At 38.8% G+C, this 8285-nt stretch overlaps 1 pseudogene; it reads left to right on the top strand.

The window, feature by feature from the left end:
- Positions 267–1280, top strand: Gm4857 (predicted gene 4857; annotated as a pseudogene).

Below are 8285 nucleotides of genomic sequence, written 5' to 3'. Positions count from 1 at the left end.
AGGAGCTTTCCTATGCCACAGACTGGGCTTGGTTATATAGTGTATAGCTCTTGGAGTGAGCATCATTAATCCATGTGGCATAGCTTCATTTAAAAAACATACAATTATATATGTATATGTATATATTATTTATGTATTTTAAGTTATAATAAATTAATGTTTCCCTAAAATTTTTCAATCACCTTTAATGTTCCTTACTTTTAATTGACATGTAGTAATTAACACAAGATCAAAGTCGAGAATAATTTTAAAAAATACACGTTGGTGTCTCCCAGGAAGAAGGACAATTGGAGGTGTGGTGATATGGCTCCTCCAGGTCCAGCGTAGTCTCTGGTGGCTCTAGAGATAGACGAGCTGTTCGACCGAAGTGAAGAAAGCTTTCTACATTGGCAGCTACCAGCAGTGCATCAATGGACACAGCACATGAAGCTGTCCAGTCCTGAGAGAGAAGTAGAGAGGGATGTCTTCCTGTACAGAGCATACCTTGCACAAAAGAAGAATGGTGTGGTCCTGGATGAGATCAAGCCCTCCTTAGTCCCAGAGCTCCAGGCTGTACACATGTTTGCTGAGTACCTTGCCAGTGAGAACTGGAGTGACAACATCGTGCTGGAGCTGGATCGTCAGATGAGCAGGAGTGTGGACTGGTACCACTTTCCTGCTCACGGCTGCCTTTGTCTACTTCCCCGACCAGAACTCGGAAGAAGCCCTGTGTATCCTGCACCAGGGCGATGGCCTTGTGTGCACGGCCATAACAATTTAGATCCTCCTCAAGCTGGACAGGCTGGACCTAGTCTGGAAAGAGCTGAAAACGATGAAGGACCAAGATGAGGATGCCACCTTCACCCAGCTATCCCACTGCCTGGGTCAAACTGGCTGTGGGTGGTGAGAAGCTGCAAGAAGCCTACTGCATATTCCAGGAACTGGTCGACATGTTCTCCCCCACACTGCTGCTGCTCAATGGCCAGGCAGTCTGCCACTCGGCGCAGGGACACTGGGAGACTGCAGAGGGCGTGCTGCAAGAGGCACTGGACAAGGACAGTGGCTACCCTGAGACCCTCATCAACCTCATTGTACTGTCACAGCACTTGGACTTGTCACAGCTGAAGAATACATACATGGACCACCCCTTCATCAAGGAGTACCAGGCCACGGAGAAGGATTTCAATCACCTGGCACTGCAGTATGTGCCCAGTGCCTAAGGTGGAGATGCCCTGGTGGCCCCAACTGTGTGCCGCCGGATGCTGTCCTCCCTTCCTTGTCTGCTAATAAAGTTTGTCCATCGTCCAAACCAAACCAAACCAAACCAAACCAAACCAAACCAAAATAAACCAAACCAAAAAAACATGTTTATAATATGAGGAGGTCTGAAAAGGTAGCTAGCGTGCCGACCTCCTTGCTTTTTCATGTTTCCAGGCAGTGAGCTCTCTTCTAGTCCTAATTTAAATATGCAATAATATTGCTGTAAATTCATGTCATCTCACTGCATTGTAGGCAGCCAGAACTTACTACTCCCATCCAAATATATCATGGTACCTATTATTTAACTTCTTTGGATCCTCATAGACTCTACTTACAACTAGAGCTGAGATTAAGTTTTTGCAGTCACAAAAGAATAAAGACATGTTAGATGTTTGTTTTGATGAGCCTGTTTTTTTTTTTTTAATTAATCAGTTTTGGTTTTTGTTTGTTTTTTTGATGTGTGTACTCCCAAGAAATCCATAGGCTCATCTTACAAGAAATAAAATTTACTAGTCCATGTTTGATCCGTTACTCACTCTGGTACACTGTTGAGATGTCAAAATCTACATGGGTCCTATCAATGCCATTTAAAATCAGGCAATTTTAAGGATTAACTGATTCCTTCCAGTTCAAACATCTGGTAATAATGATATACACCGCTACCTTTTACATTTTTGAAACTTTGTTAATTTAGGCAACTCATTTCCTGTTACCCTGTCTTGTTTCATAAAAGGTGAAACAAAAAACTTCGAAAGCAAAACGGGAAGATCCAATTCTCCCAACTGGACACTGACATTTTTATGCAGTAAAGTGCTCAGAGGTTCTCAGCAGAGCCATGTCTTTGATTTTGCTGTGGTTAGTGGCATGGCCTCCGTAAAGGATGTTAAAAATTAACAAATAGTTTTGCAGGTTGCAAACTCAGCCTCAGCTTCCTGGAGAGCTGCAAATTCAGTGCTAACACTGTGTCCTCACACTTGGAGTTCAGCATTTGAGCTCACGGCCGTGAGCGGGTTTATTATACTGGATTTTACTTTGTGCACAGTAAAAAGCACATGGAATTATGGCACACGGAGGATGGAGGAAACCTCTAAACAACATGAAATCCTTGAAACTCAGTGCACTGACTCCCAGATCTAAGGTTCCCTTCAAATACTGTTTTGCCTGGGGCCCTAACTCTTAAAATTTTTCTTTTAAAACCCAAACAAGGCAGGGACAAGAACAAAACCCTCTGGGAAATATGCCCAGGAGCTCTTGCATGTCCAGAAAAGTGAGAGTATTGAGCCTTAACATCCCCAGTCACAATGTATAACCTCTGGTGGCAAAGCACACTCATTAGGGAGCTAAATGCTTTTGCCCTACTCTGGTTCAGGTGCCCATCTGGAATTATCTGAGATATACTTGAGTAAAGTTCTCAAATAATTTTATTCTTGTTATGGTCCCCTGTTGTGTTTTCAAAATGGAAGTTGGAATCACAAGAATAACTTTAAAAAACTCTGATTTTCCTCACATTTTCTTCAAGATCTACTATGCAGACATTTTCTGAGTTCTAGAAATAACACCATTTTAAATATTCTCCTAATAATAAAAATGTCAGTAATACAAAAGGGAAATCAAAATCTAAATCTTATGTCTAGCATTTATTTCTTATAATACCTATTTGTTCTTTATTGTATTTAAAGCAATAGTTAATACATTCTCTTCAAATGTTGTATAACTGTTTTAAAGGGAAAAAAATCATTTTGTGATGAAAGTGAATGTAGAAAAATGATTATATTTGGTATTTATTAGTAATTCATAAAATAATTCAGTCTAGAACATGTCCATGCTTATTAACTCTTTAGGTTTCACTTAGTTTTATACCACACATGCCTATGAAAGTGTGACCTTAATCCATGTGAAACTCTTTTGAATTACTTTTGATCCAGCAAAATAACATGTAACGAAGTTCAAAAGAATCTTATAAAGATAGATTTAATTCATAGAAGGAGTAACTTTCTAGTTATTATGAGTACTTTAAAAAGTAACTATAAAGATAGCTTTTATAGATCATTTTAATTAAACAAAAATTGTATTTTTTAAAATTTTTTATTAGATGTTTTCTTCAGGTACATTTCAAATGCTATCCCAAAAGTCCCCTATACCCTCCTCCTCGTGCCCTGCTTCCCTACTCATCCACTCCCACTTCTTGGCCCTCGTGTTCCCCTGTACTGGGGCATATAAAGTTTGCAAGACCAAGGGGCCTCTCTTCCCAATGATGGCCAACTAAGCCATCTTCTGCTACAAATGCAGCTGGAGACACAAGCTCTGGGGGGTACTGGTTAGTTCATATTGTTGTTCCACCTATAGGGTTGCAGACCCCTTTAGCTCCTTGGGTACTTTCTCTAGCTCCTCCATTGGGGGCCCTGTGTTCCATCCAATAGATGACTGTGAGCATCCATTTCTGATTTGCTGTTTCTCAACAGAGGAATGGATACAGAAAATGTGGTACATTTACACAATGAAGTACTACTCAGCTATTAAGAACAATGAATTTATGAAATTCTTGGGCAAATGGATGTATCTGGAAGATATCATCCTGAGTGAGATAACCCAATCACAAAAGACGTCACTTGATATGCACTCACTAATAAGTGGATATTAGCCCATAATCTTAGATACAATTTGCAAAACTCAAGAAAAAAGAAGAAGGAAGACCAATGTGTGGATACTTCATTCCTCCCTAGAATAGGGAACAAAATATCCATGGAAGAGTTACAGAGACAAGAGCTAAGATGAAAGGATGGACCATCCAGAGATTACCCAACACAGGGATCCATCCCATAATCAGCCACCAAATGCAGACACTATTGCACATGCCAGAATTTTTCATTTGATGTTTGAGTGAAAGGACCCTGATATAGCTGACTCGTGTGAGGCTACACCAGTGCCTGGCAAACAAAAATTGTTATGCTTCTCTATTACATTGTTTGTGTGTGTGTGTGTATGTGTGTGTGTGTGTTAATTCAGGGAAAACAAGGAATATTCTAAACAAAATAAAACTCTTCAGATAGAATTCTGTCCTCCCCTGACCATGCATTTTTAGTTTCAAGAAATAAAATGAGGAAACTGATTCCCACACCTAATGTTCCTGTCAAATAGTGTTTTGTTTGGGGCCCTAATTCTAAAAATCTTTATTTAAAAGCCCATACAAAGAAGGGACAGGAGTAAAAGCTTCTGAGAAACACACCCATACCCAATCCATGTATGTATGTATGTATGTATGTATGTATGTATGTATGTATGTATGTATGCATGTATGTATGTATGTATTATGTGTGTAGATATATGAATGTGCATGTATATTGGTATGTATATGGTTTATATTTAATTGTGCAAACATACATATAGTTCAATCTGAAATTTAAATATATGTAGTATTTTTAACTTTACAATAATTTAAAAATCCTGCTCAATGTCTAAACACTTTTCATGTTAAAAGTATTTTAACTTTATTCATTTGAGTGAATGTCTTGTGTTTAGCCCATGTTTCCATATTAATAATAATAAATAGCTATGTAATATTTTACATTTAGGCAATGCCACACTAATCTCTATAGCAAATATCTTCAAGAATGACATAATTTACTGAGGAAATATCTAATATGCAGGAAATCTGGAAGAGTTTCTCATATTTCTGAAACTAAAGACCATTTCAAAATAATAGAAATAAACAAAAAAAATTGAAAATTTGAAATACTATCAAATGAAGTCCCATGCATGCATGAAAGTTGTTTCCATGGTATATAGCTATCATTATTCATAACCTTAGCAAAATGCCATTAATTGGCTTAGTTGCCATCACTGATATTTATGTCTGTAAATTAAAAATTACAGTTTTTAATTGGATATTTCATTTGTTTCTATTTCAAATGTTATTGCGTTTCCTAGTTTCCCCTCTGCAAATATTTTTTTATTAATCATTTTCTTTGTTTACATTTCTAATGATATTTCCCTTCCTGGTTTCCCCTCCACAAAGCCCCCATCCCAATACCCTCTCTCCCTTCCCCTTTGCTTTTATGAGGGTGCTCCTCCACCCACTTACCCACTCCTACCTCATTGAGGTAACATCCCCCTATGCTGAGGCATCAAGCCTCCACAGGTCTAAGGGGCCTCCCTCCCCCCATTGATGTCAGATAAGGCCATCCTCTGCTACATATGTAGCTGGAGTAATGGGTCTCTCCATGTGTATTCTTTGATTGGTGGTTTAGTCCCTGGAAGCTCTGGTTGGTCCAGTTAGCTGATATTGTTCTTCCTATGGGATTGCAATCCCTTTTCAGCTTCTTTAGTCCTTCTCCTAGCTCTTTAATTGGGGTCCCCAGCCTCAGTTTAATGATTGGCTGTGAGTATCTACCTCTGTATTAGTCAGGTTCTGGCAGAACCTCTCAGGGAACAGTCATACCAGGCTCCTGTAAGCAAGTGCTTCTTGGCATCAGCCATAGTGTTGAGGTTTGGTGTCTGCAGATGGAATAGAACCCTAAGTGTGTTGGTCTCTGGAAGGCCTTTTCTTCAGTCTCTTTTACATCTTTTGTCCCTGTCTTTCCTTTGGACAGGAACAATTCAAGGTTAAAATTTTTATTCTATTCTCTGTGTGTATTTGTGTTTGTGTATGTGTGTGTGTTTGTGTTTGTGTTTGTTTGTGTGTGTATGTGCATGTACCTCTGTGTATGTTTGTGTGTCTGCATTTCTGTGCCAATTTGTTTCTGCTCATACATAGAACATGGGACACAACTGGAGATCAGAGCACAACTCATGTGGGGTACTTTTTTCATTCCACTATCTGGTTTTTACTATCAACCTTAAGTCTTCAGGTTGCCAGCAAGTGCCATTATCTGCTGAGCTCCTTTGTCTACCATCTAGGTGTTAACTTTTTATTTTTTACTAACAATTGGCATATTAATTTTTCATAAATATCTGATTTCCCATTAATATCAGTAAGATAGACTTTGTCCTAGATTCTTGAAGACCTCCTATTGTCTCTTCGGTGTTTTGTGTGTGTGCGTGTTGGGAGAATTACATAAATGCTTTCAAATTGCCAACTAGTTTTAGTACCTCACCTACTATGAGTGAGATGAATGTATGTCAAGAGTTTGTGTCTTCTGACTCATAGAATGTCAGAGCATATTTATATGCTATGCCATGTTCTGCTACCCTATCTTTGTTCAGTTTTAGCAATGGCATTATTATTTGAACTGTAAGTACTGTCATATGGAGATTATTGACTGCTCCTTAGATGATGCATTTAGTTTTCTGCCTTATTAATGATTTGTAAAATTACACATCTTTACTTTATGTCCCTTTCTCCTTGTCAATGTTCGCCATAAGGATGGAAATAGAAAACATAGTGATGATAAAGAGCTGAGGTGACCAATTCACTAACAGACAAAACCTGTGATCTGCTTCAGTAGCACTCTGTTCAAAGTGAGCAAGTTAATCACTGATGGACTGACCACCTACAGTGCATATTGATTACCTTTGAAGATTTCTCCTAATTTCAAACTATGCATGACTAGGCAAGAGCCCACTGAAGGTGTTTAAAGTACAATATGCAGTATTAAATATCTAAAAATGTGTCCTTATTACATGTTGGAGCATCTCCTGGGTATATGCCCAGGAGTGGCATAGCAGGGTCACCAACCAAAAAGTACACATGGAGGGACTCATGGCTCCAGCCACATATGTAGCAGAGGATGGCCTTGTTGGACATCAATGGGAGGAGAGGCCCTTGGTCCTGTGAAGGCTCGATGCCCCAGTGTAGGGAAATGCCAGGACAGGGAAGCAGGAGTGCGTGGGTTGGTGAGTAGGGATAGGGAGTGTAGGATGGGGGGGGGGGGGGGAGGTGGAAGGGAAGTGAGGAAAGGGAATAACATTTGAAATGTAAATAAAGAAAATATCTAATAAAATTTTTAAAAAATATAATAATGCTATTGTTCTCAAGTGCCTATTTCCCAGATTTTCCAAATGTCAACATCTATTAAAATTATTAATAGTGTTTAAATTTGAATATGTTCATTACTTGAAAACTCCTTGGAATGAGACACTCAATAAGTCTTCTTAATGGAATTATATAAAGTTGGTTATAAATAATATTACTAAAATAACACCACCAGAATTAAATATTTTTCTTTGCATGTATTCTATTTTGGGTGACATGAACAGTCCTAAAGTGTACATATATGATGATTTTTGTACCAAATAAAATATTTACTTATATGATGAGAAAATGTCATATTAGACATTAGAGAACAGAGTTAACTTTTTTTTTTAAGAAAATTCCTTTGTATGGCTATATATGCATGTGTGTGACAGATGTATGCCTTTCTAGGGAAATATTTTGAATTTTTATGTAATGATAAGTTGAAAGACACTGGAGTCAAGCCTTAGTTGGGTAGGGTGGACCTTCATTGCCCCGAGAGTAACGAGTGTCGGGGAGCTGCTGATGTTGACTGAAGTGCAGATGCCATGTCTTCCAGGCATGCAGAAGTACCGAGGAGAAGATGCTCTCTCATCTGGTGTAGAGGAAAGGAAGCGCTTCACTTCCTGGATGATTCGTAAACCTTTCCACTTCTACCACTCACCAAGTGGTATCTGTCACCAAACATTCAGAAAAGACAACCTCGTCCCCTCATTGGTGGAAGCCTTATTTGTAGGCTAACTAAGCTCCAATTCCCTTTAACCTCACAGGCAGAGTGTAGTATAAAACCAGTTTTTAAAATTATCAATAATTTTCAAATGAATAAACTGAACTGCATGAAGGTTAAATACATACACATATTGTTTGTTTGGTCTTCAATTTTGTCTACATCGTTAAAGGGTAATGATTTTGGACATGTGAAATGTGTGTGTGTGGATTTAGCACATCCTACAGTATGTGTGTCCTATGTGGTGCATATGAAGGTCAGAGGCTGGGAGTCGATTCTCTTTCCATGGTGGAATTTGTGGATCATACGATGTCAGGCTTTCCTGGCAAGCTCTTGCTAAGCCATCTCACAGATTCAAACTATTTCTTA

Source organism: Mus musculus, chromosome 3 (genome assembly GCF_000001635.26).
Source record: "Mus musculus strain C57BL/6J chromosome 3, GRCm38.p6 C57BL/6J".
Lineage (NCBI taxonomy): Eukaryota > Metazoa > Chordata > Mammalia > Rodentia > Muridae > Mus > Mus musculus.
This window is presented reverse-complemented; position numbering and strand designations above follow the sequence as displayed.